Source organism: Hyaena hyaena, unplaced genomic scaffold, assembly GCF_003009895.1.
Source record: "Hyaena hyaena isolate Hyena2069 unplaced genomic scaffold, ASM300989v1 scaffold_109, whole genome shotgun sequence".
In the NCBI taxonomy this organism is placed as follows: domain Eukaryota; kingdom Metazoa; phylum Chordata; class Mammalia; order Carnivora; family Hyaenidae; genus Hyaena; species Hyaena hyaena.
In genome coordinates, this window is record NW_024080740.1 from 495674 (window position 1) to 518992 (window position 23319).

Sequence of the window (23319 nt, forward strand, 5' to 3'; positions counted from 1 at the left end):
TCTGTACGTATTGGCTGCCCCCTGTCTTTCTAGGGAATTTTATCTTGCTAGATGGGAATTTTAAAGTTTTGGGTTATTATGTCATCAGCTCAGGAGGTGTTAGGAAACCTCCAATCACACTCCCTTGTTTTAATGATTTTGGGGGATGAAGAACAATAGGAGAGAGAGAACCTTGAGACGTTGCCCTAAGTCACACAGAAAGGCAATTTGCTAATTACATGACAGTTGCTTTTATGGCTTAATTGTTTTTATGACAACCCTTAAATCCTTGTTTCTCCCCCCTCCTTTACTGAATTTCCTTTTTCTTTGGAGACTGCCATGATTAGGGTAAAATACTGAGGTAATCACAGACCCATTGTGATTGCTATGCAGGGTCCAGTATTCATATATTTTTTTTACTGCTGAGTTCTAGCCTATAAAACACTTGCTCTCCTAATTTTTCTCTGGAATGAACACAAGTATACCTATGAGAATGCATATACCTGACCCAGGCCTGGCCATGGGCTCACAGTTCCAATGGACAATAACTGCCCTACTTTCCCTTCTACTCAAGAAAGAACAATTGACTATAATAGTGACATTCTTTCCAGAGAGAATCTTAAATATTCTTTAAAACTGTTTATTCATTAAATCACTCACATATTTTCATAGTTTAAGCCATTTCTAGCCCCGTCTCCAAACTGATCATGACTATGGTCACTAATATTCCCATTGGGAAGTTTTGCTTTGTGAAGTCACTTTGTTTAATTTAATCCTTTGCACCATCTCATGTGGTAGGTATTAATTTTATCTCTATTTTATACATGAGAAATCTGAAGCTCAGAGAAGTTAAGTGACTTGCCCAAAGTCCCACTGGCTAGTGAAAGACAAGTCAGTATCCTAACTGTGATGTCACTGACTCTAAAGTGCATGAACTTTCTCCTTATGCTATGGTGCTTTCTTTAAGATTTGAGACTCTGTCCTCCCCTTAAATGCTGTCCCTGTGGTCCTGGCTGGCCCTGGGTGCTGTAGAGGAAAGTGAGAATTCTGCTAGAGAGAAAATGGCTGCCTCTTCATCCTCCCCCTCAGCTGCTGGGGTCAGTGGAAGTTTTGTCACTGGATCTGGTGTCAGTGTCTTAGACCTTGCCCCACCACGGAAAGCCCTTTTCACCTACGCAGAGAGCTGGAGAGACGTTAGAAGAGGACTCTGAGAGATTCCCCTGCAAATCTGTTTTCTGTTGTCAAGTGGCATCTATGCTTAAATAGGTGAAAGACGATCAGCAAGTTGCTCGGATGGAAAATGTAGCTGTTTTGGTAGAAGAAGCTGTTTAGGCAGACCAGTGGCGGGTTAAACCCATTGACCAGCTGCCGGGGTTCACACCTTCTTCAGGTTGATCTTGCTCGGATGGCCGCCTCTGGTGCACAGCAAGTGTAGGGCCAGGGAGTGACTTCTCTTAGAGCTTACACAGCCTTCCAGAGAGCCACAGCTCCATTGTGGAATTGTTTACTTTACATACATGCTTGGTTTCTTTGTATCTATCCACAAGCAACAAATACTTAAATATGTGATCTTGCAGGGGAAATTTTTGTTCATTTGTTCAAAAAAAGTATTGAGAATCAGATTAATACAGCCGACATTAGAGAACCTGGAGGTTCAGGTTTAAGAGGTATTTATAAAACTTTACAAGCCAGGTAGGACACATGCTGAAATTGGCCAACTGAGTGACGTCTCTTCTGTCATTCGTGCGGTGCCTGGAAACCTCACGGGTCAAATCCAAGATCAGGATCTGGAGTTATAAAACACAACATTTCTGACATAAAACAGTTCCTTGCAGATGAATGTGATTTCAACTCAGGACCTGTCCAAACGAGGGATTTTAAAATATTTGTGTTTTTTTTAAATTTAAAAAATTTTTAGACATCTAATTCTATAGATACTTTTTCTAATGTCTTCTAGATACATGCCAAATGCTGGCAAAAAGAATTACTTTGTGACTGCTGAAGCACTTGTAAAATAAATCTGTGAGCAAAATCCTTTTAAACACAGAAATCCAGAGTTTATCTTGTTGGTGGGCTCAAGCAATTCTGTAGCAAATAAAACCTTTGAAAGAGTTAAAAAAAAAAAAAAGAATTGAGGCTCAAATACATCCTTCTTTCATAAACCAGTGTTTCATAACACCCAGGGTTACTTAGGTGGGTGATTCCATGCTTAGTTGGAGTAAGGAGCTACACATACTGCAGAATGCCAGACACCTAGAGAAATGTAGCTTCTACTCTGTCCTCTCTGCTATATTTCATCTCTCTTCTTTTTTCTTTTTAAATGTTTCTTAATGTTTATTTATTGTTGAGAGAGAGAGAGAGACAGAGTGCAAGTGGGGGAGGGGCAGAGAGAGGGAGACAGAGAATCAGAAGTAGGCTCCAGGCTCTGAGCTGTCAGCACAGAGTGTGATGCAGGGCTTGAACTCACAAACTGTGAGATCATGACCTGAGCTGAAGTCAGACGCTTAACCGACTGAGCCACCCAGGTGCCCCTTGTCCCTCTTCTTAGAACTATTTTTTTTAACCTTTTCAATTTAAAATGTATATAAAAGCAAATGCATGTGTTCTTCTCTTTCTTTCATAAACAGTAGTATAATACACTGCTATGTATTTTTCCCCACTTTGCTTTTTTACTTAGCCATACTTTCTGGAAATGACTCCAAGGACATGCACGGACATATTTTTTATTCCTTTTATAGCTCCATAGCACTCTACTCAATGCATGTACTCAATGTATGTTCATTTAGCCAGCTCCATTCGATTGATATTTGGGTTGTTTTTGGTTTTATTTTGTTATAAACACTATTTCAAAGAATAGATAGCCTTATGTATTATTGGGGTTTTTTTGTATACATCTTTTTTAGTCATGCATCTTTAGGACAGATTCATAGAAGTAGTTAATATTGCTAAGAAGGAAAATGCACATGTAATTTTGCTACATGTTGTTAAATTCTACTCTGTAATAGTTGTATTCATTTACAACCCCAATCAGCAATTCAAGAGCACCTTTCCTTCACCATGTTGCTACCAACAATATTCGTCAAATTTGAAATTTTATCAAACTGATAAGTGATAAAAAGATATAACAGTGCAGTTTTAATTTGTGATTTTCTTATTATGAATAAATTTGGGTATTTTCTTCACCAAAATGGATTATTTGGGGTATTTAACCCAAATATGGTTAAAAACTATTTGTCTCTTTTTTTGTGCAGTCTTTGTTCATTTCTATTGTTTGTCTTTTTTTGTTTGTTTGTTTTTAAGGGCTCTTTATTTAAAACAAATTTTTAAATGTTTTATTTATTTCTGAAAGAGAGAGAGAGAGGCAGAGAGAGAGGGAGATACAGAATCTGAAACAGGCTCCAGGCTCTGAGCTAGCTGTCAGCACAGAGCCTGACGTGGGGCTCGAACCCACGAACCTTGAGATCATGACCTGAGCCGAAGTTGGACACTTAACTGACTAAGCCACCCAGGCACCCCAAGGACTCTTTATTTTTGAGAATATCAGTTTTATTCTGTGATAGGCATTACAAATATTTTTCTCAGTTTGTCATTTGTCTTTTGGAATTTTGATTTTGTCACCAAAAAACTGTTTGCCCTAAAATTTCCATTATAATCAGTGTCCACTTATCAAGAAATAGTTCAGAGTAACCAATCTAAGAAATAATAATTATTAAAAGCATTATTAATATACTGTGAAGTTTTAGAAATGTGTAGTTACTATGAATCAATGAAGATAGCCACAAATAAGAAGCAAGGTCTTTGCAAGAAAGAAAGAACATAACAATATATAAGGATATAAGAAATATATGAACAAATAGGGGAGATAAGGTGTTTTTGAATAAAAATATTCAATAGTAAAGATGTCATTTTTCCTACCAGATAAATAGGAACTATCAAATCCAAAGACGGAACAATAATTTAAAAATGAAAAAAGTAAACAGGGACTCAAAAATTTGTAGAACAATATCAAATTATCTAACATATGTGCAATTGGAATTTTAGAATCAGAAGAGATTAAGATTGAGCTAGGAAAAAAACCAAACAACTTCAGAATATGATGCCTGAAAACTTTGCAAATTTTATGAACAAAAATCCTCAAAACCCTGATACATAGATTCAAGGAGCTCACCAAATACCAAACAGAATATATCAATTATACTTATATATATATATATATATATATGTATACACACACACATATATACATATATATAAAATAACTATATTTTAAAGAAAACCATACCTGTGCACGTGATAGCCAAATTGCTTAAAACTGGTAAAGAGAAAATCATAAAAGCATATACAAAAAAGACACAGTATTTAAAGGAAAATAGGATAAGAAGAACATCCTTAAAATGTTGAAAGAAAAAAAATTAGTTACCTAGAATTCTATGTTAAGTAATAATATACTTTAAAATCCAGGATAAAATGAAAATTTTCAGACAAATGAAAACTGAGAAAATTCATTGATGGCAGATATCTTTAAAACAGAAAACAGGCAATGAATAAAGTTTGCAAATCCAAACACTAGTTACTTGAATAGATTAATGAAATGGGTAAGCCCCCTAACAAAAGTAATCAATAATAAAGAGGATACAAATTACCAAAATAAAAAATGTAAGAGGGGTTATCACTGCAGATCATACAGATCTTAAAAGAATCATAAGGGAGTACTATAACCACATCTGACAATACGACAACTCTGATAAAATAAATTTCTTAAAACAAAATTTACCAACATGAGCTCAAGAAGAAATACAAAATATGAATAGCTTCTTATCCATTAAGGAAATTAAAATTTTAATTAAAACTTCCCACAAAAAAATTCCAAGCTTCTCGGTTTTATTGATAATGTTAACAAACATTCAAGAAAGAATGATGTTACAGACTAATAACTCTCATAAACATAGAACAAATCCTCAACAATATTAGTAAATAAAATCCAACAATATATAAATGAGGATAACACCATGCGATCAAGTCAGGTTTATCCCACATAATCAAGATTGCTTCATTGTTCAAAACTAGTATAACTCACTACATTAAGAAAATAAAGAGGGACAAGTGGGTGGCTCAATGGTTAAGTGCCTCACTCATGATCTCAGCTTAGCTCTTGATCTCAGGGTTGTAAGTTCAAACCCTGCATTGGACTACATGCTGGGTATGGAGCCTACTTAAAAAAAAAAAAGGAAAGAAAAAAAAGAAAGAAAAGAAGGGAGAAACATGTTACGATCTTAGCAGTTGCACAAAAAAGCATTTAGGGGCGCCTCGCTGGTTCAGTTGATTAAGTTCAGTTGTTAAGTTGTTCAGTTGATTAAGAAGTTCAGTTGACTTCGGCTGGGTTCATGAAATCGCAGTTATGAGTTCAAGCTCTGCGTCAGGCTCTATGCTGACAGCTCAGAGCCTGGAGCCTGATTCAGACTCTGTCTCCCTCTCTCACTGCCCCTCCCCTGCTTGCACTCTGTCTCTCTCTCTCAAAAATAAACATTGAAAAAAATAAAAAAAGCATTTGACAAATTAAAAACCCATGTATAGTAAAAATTCTCAGTAATAGGAATAGAAGAAAACTGCTTCATGTTGACAAAAGGCATTTGTGAAAATTCTGCAAAAAACTTCATACTTAATGGTGACGCTCTGATTTCTTTCTCCCTAAGATCAGAAACATTGAGAGGATGGGCTCTTTGCCCTCTCTCACTATTTTCATTCAATATTTTACTGATTATTCTAGCCACTGCAGTAGGCAAGATAAATAAAGACATACAACTTGGAAGCAAAGAAATAAAACTGTTTATTTATAGGCAGCATAAGTGGCTAAATAGAAAATTCTGATGCAACTAAATAACTGTTAGTACAATTGAATTTGCAATAATAATAAGTGGATTTTAGAATATATAATATATGAAATTTCAATATAAAACATTTCCATTCTATTTCTATATATTTGCAACAAAAAACGGAAAATAAAAATTTTAAACACTGAAATGTATTATAATATAAAAATAATTATAAAATACTTAGATATAAATTTAACAAATTATGTAAAGGCCCTGTGCATTGAAAACTACAAAACATTACTAAAAGAAATGAAAGATTATCTAAATTATTGGGAAAATATACTATATTCATGGATCGAAAGAATCATTTATGTTAAGATATATATTCTTCCCAAGTTTATCTGGAAATACAAAGCAATGTCAACAAAAATTTAGCAGGATTTTGTTTTGTTTTATAAATTGACAAGTTAATTCTAAAAATTACATAAAAATGCAAATGATTGAGAATAGCCAATGTAATTTTAAAAGAAAGTGGGAGGAATTATATTAACTATTTTAAGACATACTATGAAGCTATGATTATCAGAGTGTAGAATTATGTGTCTTAGAACAGGCATATAAGTCAATGAAACAGAATAGAGAGTACGAAAGTAGACACACACGCACACACTGATTTCTGACAAGGACTCAGAAATAATGTAACAGAATTCTAACAAGACTGCATTCCACAGACATATGGCAAATATACCATTTTATGGACTTAAAGAATAGGCAAGTCTAGATAAAAATCAGATCAACACTTTTCAGGAGTAAGTAATAGTTGGAAGAGATTGACTGCAAAAGGATATGAGGGATCATTGTTTGGGGGAAGTAAATGTTCTTTTTTTAAAAAAATTTTTTTTAATGTTTATTTATAAGAGAGAGAGAGTATGTGTGAGAGCAGAGGAGGGGCAGAGAGTGAGGGAGACACAGAATCCGAAGCAGGCTCCAGGCTCCAAGCTGTCAGCACAGAGCCCAATGCGGGGCTCGAACCCAGGAACCATGAGATCATGACCTGAGCCAAGTTGGATGCTTAACTGACTGAGCCACCCAGGCACCCTGGGGGAAATAAATGTTCTATATCTTGATTGGTATGATGTTTACAAGGTCATATACAGTTGTCAAATGTCAGCAGCCTGTACCCTTAAAATGTGATATATTTATTGTAAGTATATTTATCTCAATAAATTTTATTTTAAAAACATCTTTCATATAACTCTTACCTCTCAGTAATGAATGTTTATTGTAATTATTAATTTTATAATAGTAAAAAAATGGAAATAAATTAATCTAACAGTGGAGAAAGAGTTACCTTCTAGCCACAAAAGATTGGAGATGAGAATAAAATTACTATAACTCAGCAAAAATATCTATTCATTAGTTTGTAACGAGTATTGTGAACGATAACAACCAATAGATGTACACTGCATGCCCATTATTCTACATTTGCTTCCTTCACTCTCAGTTCCTATCTTTCTGTTCTCTACTTGTTGCCCTGCATGGCTGAGGCATAGGGCCAGCATTGCCCAGATCCCCTTGTTAGCTATATAAACTTGTTCAATTTAGCCAGTGAAAGCCATCAACAGAGCATTGGACTGAAAAAGGAAGACAAGATATAAATATTTCTTTACCATTTCTTCCCTGCTTTGCTTCAGGGTCCTGCCAGTGGCTTTGGGCACTCAAGACTGTAGCTTCTTCTGTTGGGCAACTTCTCCTCTATGACTTCAGCTCTCATTGGGCTCCAGTAACATTATTTACTCCCTTATTCCCAGGTTTTGGATGGTAATAGCTTCCTGCTCTGCTACCTCTGGGTACTTCAGCATCCTTTATTGTTTTTATTAACTGCCTACACCTGTCTAAATAGTCTCTTTATTAAGGTTTCTTGAACTGCCCCATCTTAATAAAATTCTGTTTCCCACCAAGATAAGTCTATCCTGGTCTTTCTGCAATATTTCTAATTGCATATAACAGTTTTACCTTACTAATGTTAAAGCAACCAAAATAAAATTAGGTAACAGGGGCATCTGGGTGGCTCAGTTAGTTAAGCATCCGACTTTGGCTTCGGTCATGATCTCAAGGTTCATGGGTTCGAGCCCCACGACGGGCTCTGACAGCTAGCTCAGAGCCTGGAGCCTGCTTCGGATTCTGTGTCTCCCTCTCTCTCTGACCCTCCCCTGCTCACCTTGTCTCTCTCTCTTCTCAGAAATAAATAAAAAACATTAAAAATTTTTAAAAATAAAAATAAAATTAGGTAACAGATCTGAAAGCAGACTTTTCAGTTGCTACAATTTGACCATTTTCCATCAACCAATGTGTATACAGTTGCTTTAGACATTTTAGTTTACTCTTTGTAAGGATACGTTTAAAATGATAACTTGTGTATCAAATATTAAATGGAATTTAACCCAATCATTCAATTATATTTCATACAGCTTTGACCTGTTTTAATTGTGACTTTGACTTTTGTGTGGTTTCTTTCTTTTCTTTTACCAAGTATAATAGAGAAGTCAGGTTTCTGGTCCAAAAATCACCATAGGTTTATGTCCTTACATTTTGCACTTTCATAAAATTGAGACTGGGGAGCTTGACAAGCAAATCAGTATTTTTATTTATGAGTATGAGGCATAAATATGCTTTCTCTAGCTTGGTCAGATTTCCTGAAGCCTTTCTTAAATGATTTTCCACTGCTAAAACCTCTTGTGCTCAGTACACAATTGATTTAGTTATGGTTAAATCATTAAATTGCCAGCTTTCTCTTCTCCTTTCTTTGCTGAATACACAGTTATGTGTTTGTTGTTCTCTGAGCTAAAATTTAGAAGAAAGCAGTGCTAAGAATTGTGATTTGTGATTCCGAGTGAAACGGCTGCTGTTGTCAAACATTTCTTCCTTGACTAGGAAAGATGAGAAATCAATCTTGTTTAATACAATCATCCTAAAGATGCTACTCTGGGTAATGAAAGATTTTAGTTTATTTGAATCAGGACATCTACCAAGATTAGCAGGAGCCAGATATTTTTCCAGGACAGAACCTTGGAGCAACGTTGGTCCAGAAACATTATTACCTGTACAGATGCTGACAACACAGTCAAAGCTGCTCTTCATTTATGAAAATCAGAATCAATTTAGTACTAAATCAGGAGCCCATGAAGGCTTTACTTAAAGCGGTGATTTCTTTGATTAGCTATAACTTTAGTTTTGTGTCTGTGGGAAGTAATTATCTTTGCTCATGGAAGACAAATTCCTACTGCCAAAGGACAAGAAATCTATCCCCCCTTTTGACTATGACACCAATCAGTTCTAATGTGATCTGTAATTCTTCAGTGCCCTGTAATTTTCCTAAAAGCTTCCAGATTGGAAAATGCTGTTCAAACTGACGGCTTCTTTTTCTTTTTATGTACTAGCACAGCAGGTGGATGTAGAAGTGACAGAAATGTGTCCTGTTTCATTACTTAATCTTTTTGATGGATATCATGCTATCTCTTTATTGTACAACTGGAGAAAGGGCTTCTTTGCTGTCATTGTTACAATATGTCAGTGCTGGAATTTTAAATTGAGACACGACGTAGTTGATGAGAGCTTTTCTGCCGTCTCTAACATTGTCCCTGTCATCGATAACTCTGCAGAAGAAAGCCTTTGTCTGTTTCAAAGTATATAATCCAGTTTTCTTCATGATTATGAATTCTTTGGATGACCAAGAGAAGTATAAAATTCAGTAGTTCAAGAATGAAATTGTCTTTATTGGTTCTCGTCAACAAATACCACATTTTTGTGTTATTTTTCAGAAAATATTAACTATTTCAGTAAATATTTCCCTGGGGGCCAAATTGATACCCAATTATCATTATTTTAAACCCTAATATTATTTATAAAAATGTAGCATTCACTGAAATAGTGCATCTTGTGTACTGTTAAGCTGTTTATCCTCTCAGTTTTTATATAAAAATATTTCTTAAATAACAGGTGCTTTCTCTACTTATTATTTAGAACTCAACAAAATTATCTATATGAGGTAACTAGACCAGTATTTAACAAATTAAAAAATACAATAAATTTGATATTATTAGTCTGTTTATGTGAAAACTTTTGAATTAATTTATCTGGAAGCATAAATTAAGCCAAAATTATATTGAAGCATTTTTGAGAAGTTAGGCCTATAGCATCACCTGTATTCAGCATCTATAAACTCCTATTAAACAATCACAATATTCTTTCTATTAGTGTTCCCCATCATGTCCCTTTGAAACTGATTGCATTAATCCAATTTTTAAAAGGGAGGAATGAGTCAGAAAGATGTTAGAAAGTTGTAGGTTTAAGTATGTGTTTGTATTTTTTATTTATATTTTCACTGTAATTATTGTGGTATTTTTTAATGTTTATTTATTTATTTTGAGAGACAGAGAGTGAGACACAGAGAGAGAGACAGAGAGAGAGAGAGAGAGACAGAGAGAGCATGAATGAGGTTGAGGCAGAGAAAGAAGAGAGAATTCGAAGCCAACATGGGGCTTGATCCCCCAAGCCCTGAGAGCATGACCTGAGCCAAGATCAAGAGCCAGACACTCAACAGACTCAGCCACCCAGCTGCCCCTGTAATTAGTATAATGTTTTATTTTGAAAAATGAAGTTTTGGAGAGGAGAAGCTAATATAAACTCAGTTACAACCGTTGTTCTTTGGCAAATGGACTGTATGTCTGTCTTATGAGAAGTGTATTACAATATTGAGAATTGATGTTTTGCTTGAGTCATATGAAATATGATTTTAAAAACATAGAAATATGGTAAATGTTTCCGGATAATCATTTATACTTCAGTTTTTAGTTGTCAAAGACAATGCTATATGTTTTTTTCTGGTGCTTTAAGACACCTTATTTGTATGAGCTATGTGTCCTGACCAACCTCCATATTCACTGCATGATTCAGGGTAGTTTCAGAGGGTCCCGCACCCCTCTCCCTGCCAGCTGCTTTCTTACTGGAGCTTACCACCTGCTGCCCAGACGCAAAAGCTGGCCATCTGAGCTCCATTTCCCTTGATGTTATGCGTATACGTGTATTTGGCATAGTGAGATTTGCCAGTCACAGTTTTCACTGCTTTGGACAACTTCCTTCTATTTCTTGTGGAAGGGTGGGTAAGGTGGGGTTGGGAAAGGAAGTATTTTATCAAAAGTTTCATAAGCTTCAAAATAAAACACTTCTGCCAGTCTCTCTTTAGTAGATTGCTTGTAAGGATAATTAGCGAGCACAGGTTTTGACATACAAATCATTCCAGAACAGGTGTGTGTGTGTGTGTGTGTGTGTGTGTGTGTGTGTGTATTAAACCCCATAAGATATTATTATAACAGGTTTATGAGGCTAACTTTCATATATTTTCCCCACTTAGTTACAGTTTTCTTTATTTTTCACTTCATCCTAAATTTGTAAGGTTTATCTAAGACTATGTCCTTTTATGTAGAGACTATTCTTTATTATTTCCTTGGTAGTTTTACTGGTGATGAATTCTCTAATTTTTTTTTTAGCCTGAGGCTATCATGTTAGCTTAAATTTGAATCTCTTCAATAGCATAGAAATCAATTTTCTTTCAGTCCATTAAAACTATCATGATATTTTTTAAGAAGTCATCTCTTATACTAATTATTACTCATTTGAATATAGTATCTCTTTTCCTCTGCCTGTTTTTAAGATTGTCTCTTTATATTCGGTTATCTGAAATTTTACTATGGTATCTATTGGTGTGGGTTTCTCTGTAGTCTTCATGCTTGGGTTTCTTAAATCTGTGGATGATGTCTTTGATCAGTTTCGGAAAATTCAAAGCCATTCTCTTTTTAAATATTGCTTCTGCTACATACTCTCTTCTTCTGAGAAAGGAAATAAATGCATGTTTGCTCTTTTCAATGTATTATCTATGTCTCTTACACTGTCTTTGGTGCATAACATTCATTTATCTCTCTATTCTTTACTCTGTAGTTTCTTTTGATCTACTTCCCTGGTTAACTGATTCTTTTTTAGTTGTGGCTAATCAGTTGTTATACTTATCCACTGAGTTCTCAGTTTTCTTAGAATCTTTAGCTCTAAAATTTCTATTTCACTCCTTTTCAAAGATGTAATATTTTGTATTCCACCTTTCTGCTGAAATTTTCAATCACTTCATTATCTCATTGAACCTAGTTATTTTAAAGTCTATTTGAAGTCTGTGTCCATTAGTTCAAATATATGGATCAGCTTCAATGAGACTCATTATTTATTGTTTCTGTTTGTTCATATGCACTTCCCCCCTGTCTCTGTGTTATCACTGGCTGCATTATCATTGCCTGATTATCACTGATTGCGTTCCAGACACTTTATTTGAAAAATTCCTTAAAGAAATAATTTGAGGCCTAGCTAATGTTATGTTCCAATCAAAATTATTTTTGTTGGCTTTTGTTGTACACCTGTGGTCATTGTAATCTCTTGCCTAGAATGACCTTAATCCAATTTCAGAATTTATCAAACTTGATCACTTGACATTGGGCCATAGTCCATATAGGGGAGAGTTTATCTCTGGTTCTTCCTTACTTTTATGTTTAAGCCATTTGGGGTCCCAACCCAAATACAGGATTGTACCAGATTCCCTAGTTGTTGGGGACATGACTTTTTTTCTGTACCCCAAGCTAAATAAGCCTCTTTAGGAATCAACAGATGTCCCTGAAAAGCAGTTTCAAATGCTTATGTTTGTTTTCCCATCTTTTCGTAAATCCTCACCTGGGAATTTTTCAGTATTTTCATATCTATATGAAGCCAATATGTATTTTTCTAAATTTTTTTTTCATTTTTAAAAAATGTGGTCTGAGTAAGTGCTACTCTGAATTATCTGGCTTTCTACTACTTCAAGTGGGAGACTCATTATCTTTTTAAATTTTGTATAGATCTTACAGCTCATATCAACTAATATAGATAATACAGAGACAACATACAATTGTGTTTTTCTACACTTGTTTCACCATGGAAATGTTTATTTCCCCAGTGACACTAAGCTTTTTGCAAGCAAGGGCTATTTTATGTGCTTTTCCATATACACACCTGTGCCACCATTCACCCCATGTCTCACATTCTAACTCAGACTGAAAAGTAAATGAACACAATTATATCTTTACTAGCTTGATATGATAAATGCCTGAGTCAATTAACATAGGAAGAAATTGGTTTTACTTTCATTTAAAATAAATTATTATGGTAGAAGTTAATTAGGTCTAAGAAAGTAATGCTCTTCTGTTATTTCTCACTGTTATTTTTATTATTGCTGTTCTTAGGTGTTTCATACAATGTAATCACCACCTTCTCTTGCCCTTTATCCATACTACATCTTTCTGGCATCTTCTCTTGATGAATCATTCATATTGGCCACAATGTCTGCCCTGTGTATGTTTCTTTTCAGGGGGTCTACAATTATGCCCCTGGCAGAGCTAGAAAGCCCAATTGCTGGCCATCTCTTAAACAGCGGCCATTGGTAATTGGACCTCAGGACATCTAAGGACACATGGGAAAAATTGGGTCAATCAGATGCTTTCTTCAGAGAGTCAGGAAGTAAGTTCTAATCCATTTACTTAAGTTGTGGAATCGAAAAAAATGACATGAATAGTACTGAAGTAGTAATGTCTACAATAGACATAAAAAAGTCAATCTGCAGAGGAGAAAGAAAAATGGGACAGATTCCAAGAATTAAGCAGAGAGGTCATGCCACACCTTTTCACTTTCTGAGCTTGAGCTTGTTTTTGTTAGCTTGACACCTAACTGCACAAGTCATTGTAAGATAATCCTTCTACTAAATATCCTCACCGCCCCTGCCCCCCTTTTTTTTGCAGCTGCTAGTGCAGGTAGGTTCTGTTCCTTGTAGTCTAAGTAAATTTTTCCCAAGGGCAAGACCATTTCATGATACTACATTTTGATTATTGGTTTATTTTTATCACTATCTTGCATGAATAACTGGCAGTTTATTACATCTCCCAAATTTTATTTGAGACCTAAAGTAATTGGAATTACATACATAGAAAGCCACTTTTAAAGTTCCTGTAACATAGGAGGTTAGAGTACTTAATGAATAATTGAATACTTTGAACTAGGGAAAAAAAATAAAACAAAATCTTTGATTAACAACTCATTGGGTTTTAGAAAGTCTTTACAAGACATATGCTATTATGTGATCTTTTCTCTCTTTTTTTTAATGTTTATTTTATTTTTGAGAAAGAGAGACAGAGCATGAGCTGGGGCGAGGCAGAGAGAGACACACACACAGAATCCAAAGCAGGCTCCAGGCTCTGAGCTGTCAGCGCAGAGCTCCATCGGGGCTCGAACCCATGAACCATGAGATCATGTCCTGAGCCGAAGTTGGACTCTTAATTGACTGAGCCACCCAGGAGTCTCTGTGATCTTTTTCTCTAAGGTAAACTTTCAGATAGAGGCCCAAATGAGGCAATAAAATGCCTTTGAAAAACCCCCAGGAAAAGAAGCATCATAAATCTAATCCTTGATTCATGTTGCATTGTTTATAATTAACCACACAAGGAACTAAGCCACAGAGAGCATAATAGGATTATCTTTAGGAAAGAACCCTTTCAGAATGACCCATGGAGAGATTTTAGAAATCTCTCTATAGCCAAGTTTTCCTAAGACTTGTGAAATGCGCTAAAAAAAATCACACAATACTGGGAGATTTTATTTTAAGTAGATACAGAATAAATCAGCTGTACTTAAAAAATGTTTCTTAGAAATGATAGGATTCATGCAATAACCTTTAATGCCTACAAAAAAGCTGAAAATTCTATGCTTTTAAATAGCAATTACAGAAAAGGCTTCCTTTTTCCTTGTTTCCTTGTAAAGCCAATGGTAATTAAGCATCAGTAGGCAGGGGCAATTCAACTTCAGGGTTTTTAATTTTTTTTTTTTTTTTTTTTGAGAGAGAATGCCCTCGCATGCTGGGTGGTGGGCTGTGAGAGAGGGAGAGAGAAATCCAAGCAGGCTTCTTCCTGTCAGCACAGAGCCTGACATGGGGCTTGCAGGGCTTGATTTCAGGACCCTGGGATCATGAGCTGAGCTGAAATCAAGAGTCAGACACTTAACTGACTGAGCCACTCAGGTGCCCTGCAACTTCAGAGTTTTTTATAAGTAAAAATTTACATGGATACAGTCTTTCTTGAATTTGCAGAAGCATGTTCACAGACAAAGAGTGTAACATCTACTTTGGAAGACAAAGCATAAACACATAATATCAAAGGCAGCATTTATTATCCATTTAGGATCACATACTCCTATGAGAAATTCTAAACTGCACCTGGTGGACTGAGAGCATATGTAATCATATGTGAGACTAAGATCATGAACAGCTGTGGGGGAAGAAGATCATTGTGACCTGGAAGCTTTTCAAAGGGAGCTGTCCTCTGGTAAGAGGAATTAGCAGTTTGGTCAGGTGTGTTTCCCTCTGTAGATACAATATAAGTAAATTTTTTAACCATTTTTTAAATTAAAAATAATGGCAAATAAACACAAAGTATCTGTGGATTTCAAAAACTATAAATTGGTAAAACTAATTCCCAGGATGGAAATAGACTGTGGAAGAAATGCTCTGAAGGATCTGAATGTAAATCATAGGAAGTACGTTGCCTGCTGCAGTGAATGCCAGGGGGTAGCTGGAGACCCTTTTATCAGCTTGAGACAGAGCAAAAGCAACCTAAGATCTGATGTTGCAACATCTGGTCTTTACTCAGATTTCCCTGTGCAGCTTGTGCTGTAGTCCAGATTCGTCTCTTCTTCTTAAAAAAATTTTTAAATGTTTTATTTATTTCTGAGAGAGAGAGCGAGAGAGAGAGCAGGGGAAGGTCAGAGAGAGAGGGAGACACAGAATCTGAAACAGGCTCCAGGCTCCGAGCTGGCTGTCAGCACAAAGCCTGACTCGGAGCTCAAACCCATGAACCATGAGATCATGACCTGAGCCAAAGTCGGATGCTTAACCGACTGAGCCAGACAGGTCAGGTGCCCCTCATCTCTTCTTCTTGACTGTTATGGTCATTAGCATTTGAGGGAGACTCGGATTTGGGAAATACACCTAATTTTCCAAGTGTGAAGATGGTTTGGCAAATCACTTTTCACCTTGCTTGCACTGAACTTGATAATGAAACTTCTGAAGAAGGGAGATTAAGATTCCTTTCCCAACTGCTTGGCTGGACAAGTGGTTCTCAACACCCACCACAAATCATGACCAGCTGTGGAGCTTTTCTGTATGCAGAAGGTTGCTCCTGAGGCCTCTGAAATTCTGCTCATGCTGACTGGGTAGCTCTGGAAGGGGAGGAGATGACCATCAGCCCAGTAGCAAACATTCCACAGGCAGTATTTGTGAACGGTCAAAATTAGGACCTACATGTTACGTTCAGGAAGATGGACATTCCAAACAGGGTTACTTTTTCAAAAGTATATTTTGAAATATACTTTATATATATTATATATTTTTCCTTCTTTTTTCTTATGCTTTCTGTTCATTGTAATTGTTTACTTCTAATCTAGTACCATGTTAACCACTTACACTTTGAGCATTTAACAATGTGTCTCAAACATAGTGTTAACTAGTGTTTGCTAAATGCACCTTTCAAAATGGATGTAAATACATAGATACTATTGCTTTAAACTTAAAGTTAGTGAACCTGAAAGCTTGAAACTCACTCAGAATGATCGGAAATAGCCCTTGGGACCTTGTGTTGAGGGGACAATAGCATTTCAGGTCTATCAGTTTATTTATTTATTTTAATGTTTTATTTATTTCTAGGAGAGAGAGAGAGAGACAGCGTGAGCAGGGGAGGGTCAGAGAGAGAGGGAGTCACAGACCAAAACAGGCTCCAGGCTCTGAGCTGGCAGTCAGCACAGAGCCCGATGCGGGGCTCAAACCCACGAAACGCAAGATCATGACTTAAGCGAAAGTCGGACGCTCAACCGACTAAGCCACCCAGGCGCCCCATGGTCTATCAGTTTATTAACTTCAACTCATAGTCCTCTAGCAATCAAAATAGTGCTAATGGCATCTGTCACCTCGTGCTTACAGGCTACTTAAAGGGAAATTGGAAACCCACCTCCAAACAAACTTTATACTTTATCACAGACTGGTTCTAAAGAAGGTGTTCCATCTACAAAAAAAAAAAAAATAAAGAAGATGGAACACCTTCTTTAGAACCAGTCTGTGATAAAGTATAAAGTTTGTTTGGAGGTGGGTTTCCAATTTCCCTTTAAGTAGCCTGTAAGCACGAGGTGACAGATGCCATTAGCACTATTTTGATTGCTAGAGGACTATGAGTTGAAGTTAATAAACTGATAGACCATGGGGCGCCTGGGTGGCTTAGTCGGTTGAGCGTCCGACTTTCGCTTAAGTCATGATCTCGCGTTTCGTGGGTTTATCTATACCATGGAATACTACATGGCAATGAGAAACAATGAAATCTGGCCATGTGTAGCAACATGGATGGACCTTGAGGGTGTTATGCTGAGCGAAATAAGTCAGGCAGAGAAGGACAAATATCATATGTTTGCACGTATAGGAGGATTAGGAGGAACTTGACGGAGGACCAAGGGGGAGAAGAAGGGCGGAAATGGTGGGGGACAGGGAGAGAGGCAAACCATGAGAGACTCTTGAATGCTGACAAAAACTGAGGACTGATGGATGTGGGGGGGAGGGGGGGATGGGCATGAAGGAGGGCACTTTCGGGATGAGTACTGAGTGTTATGTAGAAACTAATTTGACAATAAACTATTAAAAAAATAAAAAAAAATAAAAAAAAAATTAAAGAAGGTGTTCCAGTTGGATATACCAAGCATTTGTTAATTGTCTTCTTCCACCATCCTCTTATAAACATCACAGCACAGGGGCACCTGGGTGGCTCAGTCAGTTGGGCATCTGACTTCAGCTCAGGTCATGATCTCCTAGTTCATTAGTTCCATCCCTGCATAGGGCTCTGTGCTGACAGCTCAGAGCCTGGAGCCTGCTTCGGATTCTGTGACTCCCTCTCTCTCTGCCCCTCTCTTGCTTGTGCTCTGTCCCTCTCTGCCTCTCAATAAATAAATAAATGTTAAAAAAAAATAAATGTTTAAAAAGATAAACATCACAGCACAATATAATAAAGCAGTTTAGTAGCCTTGAAAGAAATACATACAATTTAAGCAGTTGTAATAGAATAAGAGTTAAGTGTAAACATGGCCCCAATTCCCCTCTATTCCCACCACTGCTAAATCAACTTTGATTCTCTTTATAGCATTCCAAACTCATGCCCTGGAAAATAAATAAACATCATTTCTGTTGCCTCTGTGAGAAAAATCTAATGAGAAAAATCAATAATACAAAAATAGGAGTTTAATTAGGCTTTCAAGTCATTGCCTGATATGGGGAAAGTCCATGTCATCTTAACCTGTTTGTAAGATAAAAATGATATAAAAATCTTCAGAAAGGTGATCCATACTCTCTGCTTTAAAGAGAATTTGAAATTTGCTGAGAGCTCTGGGTCATCTTCAGTGTTAGTTTCTTCTGTATTTTTTTGGTTTAATTATTTGTTGTTATCTTAAGGTGAATTTGGGTTTGCAAATTTGCAAGGTATTTGATATTAAAGGTAGCATTTAGAAATTCATACAAAATTAGTTATCAAGGGGGAAATTGCACAATTTGAGGACAATCCAAAATTTAGCATGGGAGATGGTGTTCTGTCATTGTTTTGGAGATGAGAACATGTGCTTTGAAATGAACCAAAGAATGAGTTTTCCTGTTCACCATTGTCCCAATGTGTGTTTGTGTGTTTGTTTATAAATGTAGGTACCCTGTACTGAGTACTAGATCATGGCTATAGGTCTCTTTTCCCAGTTTTCCTACTAGATTGCATGTTACAATGAAAGCAAATTCTAGACCAAATTTTATTACAGTAGGAACATTTACTAATAACAGGCCCCAGGGCAAAAATCATCCTTTTCTGTGAGCTCTGTGAATTTCTGTTCTATGTCATTAAGCATGTTGACTGAGGGGTTCACTCCAATGTTTTAAGATAGCTCAAGTGAAGTTTTGATCGGCTTAGGCAACAGAACACTCCTTTAAGGGGTCAAATGGAATACTAGACTTAAAGAGTTACTCTTGAGGTAGAGGGCTAGTAGACTCCTTGGTTTCTTATGCTCCCTTTGTGCAATGGAGGAAGTATCAGTACAGTATTTTAAACCAACTCATATACCAAAAACAAGTTTATTGCACCAATGAGATACTAATTCTTACATTTACAATGATTTATAAATTGGGTAGTAAGGACTGAGATTTGGGTTAGGACTTCAGGGAGGAGTGTTTCAAAGGTTTATTAACCACCTCTGGTATGTATGTTTATGATTAAAATACCTCAAAGATTAACCAGTTGTCCACAGATACATAATCTCACTCACAAATATATCATGCTGTCTATGCTGAAGTGATTTCCAGCTTATTACATCCAATATGTCAACATGGTAAGAGAGTTTATCAGGCAGATTTTCTTTAGATCAGTATGTAGTTTGAGCATTTACTTTAAAATGTTCCCTCTGTTAGAAACACCTGCATGATGCTGCACTCATGCTCACTGTAGTCTGCTTGTTCTCTCTACCCAACAGAGGCTAAAGATCATCCAGTTACTATTGGTCACTTTATTTATTTTTTTTAAGTTTATTTTTGAGAGAGATAGAGACAGGGCATAAATGGGGGAGGAGCAAAGAGAGAAGGAGACACAGAATCTGAAGCAGGCTCCAGGCTGTGAACTGTCAGCACAGAGCCCAACGCGGGGCTCGAACTCACGAAGTGTGAGATCGTGACCTGAAGTCGGCACTCAACTGACTGAGCTATCCAGGTGCCCTGACCATTGGTCACCTTCTTATCTAATCTTTCCATGTACCATGGTCTGAATGTTGGTGTCCCCTCAAAATTCATATGTTGATATCCTAACCCCCAAGGTGGTGGTATTAGGTGGTGGGGTCTTTAGGAAATGAGTATGTTATAAGTGAGAGCCCTTTGAATGGAATTAATGACCTTATAAAAGAGACCCCAGAGAGTTTGCTTTCTCCTTCTGCCATCTGCATTTACAGTGGAAAGACTGCCATCAGTGAGTAAGCAGTTCTCACCCGACATGGAATTTACCAGTGCTATGATCTTAGACCTTCAACTTCCAAAACTGTGAGAAATCAGTATCTGTTGTCTATAAGCTACCCTGTCTGTGGTATAGCAGCCTAAGTGGACTACAACACTGTGGTATATTGAAAAAGGAACTTCACAGGTGTTCTGTCATTCAAAATATCATGGAGTTCATGTATCATGATCATTAATAAAACCTGAAAAGGAAGACTTCCTTCTTTAACCAGGAGCCCTGTCAGAAGCCTGGTCTGAAATGGAATATAAAGTTTTTATCCTTCACCTGTCAGAAGGTCTTAGGATGCCCTTGACTAAAGTGGATCAGTTCACTACTAGTCACTGGCAGTTAATCAGTCTTTTAGCCAAAGAGGCATGCTTTCTGGAATGAATTCAAATGCTTACCCAATCGCTTGCCAAATGATTCAAAACCTCCATATTGCTGCTTTATTCTGGTCTGGTTTCAAACTGCAACCTACCAATTTTTCTCATAAATGCAACAGCTTTTATGGTCTCTAAAATATTTACTGAAAACAATATGAGCAAACGTATGAATGGCAGGTGGGTGGAGAAGCAGCCCAATGACTGGGAAGGCACCCATTCCTGTTGCCCACGTCCCCTTGACTCTTCGTAGGATGTGCAGTTCCTCTCAGTCTCTTGCTTCATCTGTCAGCAGTTCCTGTCCTGGGTGATAAGTTTTCCACAGCATCATTTTTGCCCACAAACAATAGAATGGATCAGAACTTACAAAGTCTTATCTAATTTGAAGCCTCTTTGCTAGAGTGATGTTCTGCAGTCCCACTGTGCCCCCAGAAGGAGGCAGATGAAGTGTCAGCTTTTCACACCTCACCCCTACCCCTACCCCACATTGGTCATGGATGTAACCTGAGGGCAGAGAGAACTTGTTGAAGTCAGGATCCTTTGGTAGTGCTCTGGGGAAGTGACTGAAAAGAGGAGGCAGGGAGGACCCCTCAGCTGGCCTCACTGCAGCAGGTGCTCAGCTCAGAAGTGGGCACAGAGGGGCCAGCACAAAACAGGCAGAAGCTGTGCAGAGGCATTCAATAAACCTCCAGCTAAGCATCAACACGGGTGGAAGAGAGTGTGAGGGCAGTCTGCAACAACTGAATTTTAAAGCTACATTGCCTGAGAAAACATAGTAATTGACAGAGCTCACCTAGGAGCAAGTACATTAAATTTTCCACATAAGGCAGGAGAAAAATTTCAGCCAAAAATAAAGTCAAATGGAAATATTTAAAGAAATAGACTTAAACAAATATAAATATAATTATATATAATTGTGATATATATAAGGTATATTATGAAGTTACATATATAATTTAAATTGATAACTTTAAGATTATATATTATAAATATAAGATATATAAAAACAAATTATAATCTCAATTGTTAGATCATTGTAATTATAAAATAATCATAAGATATACATATAAGATATATATCATAGGTATAATTTCATAGATATAATTTCATTTAGTCCATAAGCCTTCATATATAGAAATATAAATATATGTGTAATTTATGATATATGATATCAGTGTAGATGTATCATACCAGGGTCTGTGGACTCCATGACTGAAATTTGAACTCATGATTATTAAAATAATCTTACCCAGACAATTTACTCATCTAGTTGGCTTTTATCTAACAGTTCTAACTTTATGCAAAGTGAGGGTTATTTGGAATGGAAGTAGTCTAGAAAGAGCCATACAAGTCATGACATTTTGATAGACCAAAGTGAGCAGGCACAAGGCATCTTGTTTGGTTAAAATACAGTTATTTTCCTTATATGGAGCAAAGGGAAGTCTTGGAGCCAGTTTAGTAACTGGTGCTGAGCAATCAAGTGCTCATTGGTTGACCTAAGCCTTCCCCTTCTGGGAGAGCTGAACAAAGAAACGTAAATGGTAGTTTGCTGACAGACAAATACCTATCTATCTGTCTGTCTATGTATCATCTGTCTTTTTAAAGATACATACAAATCATCACATTCATTGCTTCCCATCTTCCTTTGCTTTCCTTCCCCTTGTTTCCTGACCTGACCTTGCACCTTTGGCTCTGCTCTTGAGGGAATTCAGGCTAAGGCACTCAGTCAAACCCTCATTATTGGCTCTTCCCAATTTTATGAAGATAAGTTCTCTCTGGAAGGACTTCTCAGCTTCCCTCCTCCCACACATCTGCAAATAGACCTAAGTCAGGTGACCCCATCTCAACAATCTTGTCTAAATTTGGGCAAAGTAAGAGTTCATTCTGAGGAAATTTCATTCAAAATGAAATACTGGCCATGATTAGCCCTTAAAAAGGTATATACAGGATGAGTTGCGGGCGGGGGGAGGGGGGGGGCGGGAAGCCCTGGCTGGCTCAGTCAGCAAAGCATCCGAATCTTGATCTTGGGGTCATGAGTTGAAGCCCCATGTTGGGTGTAGAGATTACTTAAAAAAGATGAGTCAGTAACAAAGATGAGGGAAGGGGGAAAAACCTTTGCAAACACCTAAAAAGAAAGCGAAAGTTACTCAAATATGAAATCTAGCTCAAAAATGGTTTAGGTTTTCAGTGCACTCTGTTACTATAAAGCAGTTCCAATAGTACTGTGTATTTTTCTATAAGATGGAATTTCATGAATTTTAATTAAATGTTTTTTAAAATGTCTTGGGACTTTTGAAATTTTCATTATTTCCTACCAATAGTTTTTAAACACCATCACCACTGAAAACATCTTATATGTTTGGATTATGTTTGGAAATGACAAAAACAGAGACTGTGTATCCCAGGCTGCATCAGCTTGAATCCAACCGCAGCTGCAGTAGACAGTTCCTGTGCACCGAGAATCATCCCAGCTCAGGCTCCTTCAGCTCACAGGTAGGCAGGTCCTAAGCATAAGGAAGGTTGGTGCTTCTAGAAGTAGCCTCCAAACTTTGCATTAATGCTCAGCACCCTGTCCTTCAGAGGGATGGTTCCTCAGAGTGTTAAAGAGTGGTGACTACCCAATCCCACACCCACTAGGGACTCTGTCTTCTTGGTCTCTACCTGTATCTTCTGGGCCCTTCATTGCTGCTTCCTGATATCATTTCCCAAAAATACCTTGTGCCCATTTTCCTAAATCATTTCTGTTTGTGTTTGTGTGGAAACCAAAACTTAGGCATGGGGACAGATCAAGATCAGCAATGTCCTGAAGTTTTGCACAGGTACAGCAATTTGAGCTTTTTATAACTAAAAATCAAGAACCCATTAAAAAGCACTACTGTTGGTGATGTAGGGTGTAGTCTCTCACTAGGAGTACATAGTTTGACAAATTCCTAGAGTCTACTGATGGTGTTGAACCAGAAAATGATAGTAAAGTATTGA

The 23319-nt window shown here is 36.9% G+C and overlaps 1 pseudogene; it reads left to right on the top strand.

The window, feature by feature from the left end:
* Window positions 1–1040: 1040 nt before the first annotated feature.
* LOC120234402 lies at window positions 1041–1374 on the top strand (annotated as a pseudogene).
* The last annotated feature ends 21945 nt before the right edge of the window (window positions 1375–23319 follow it).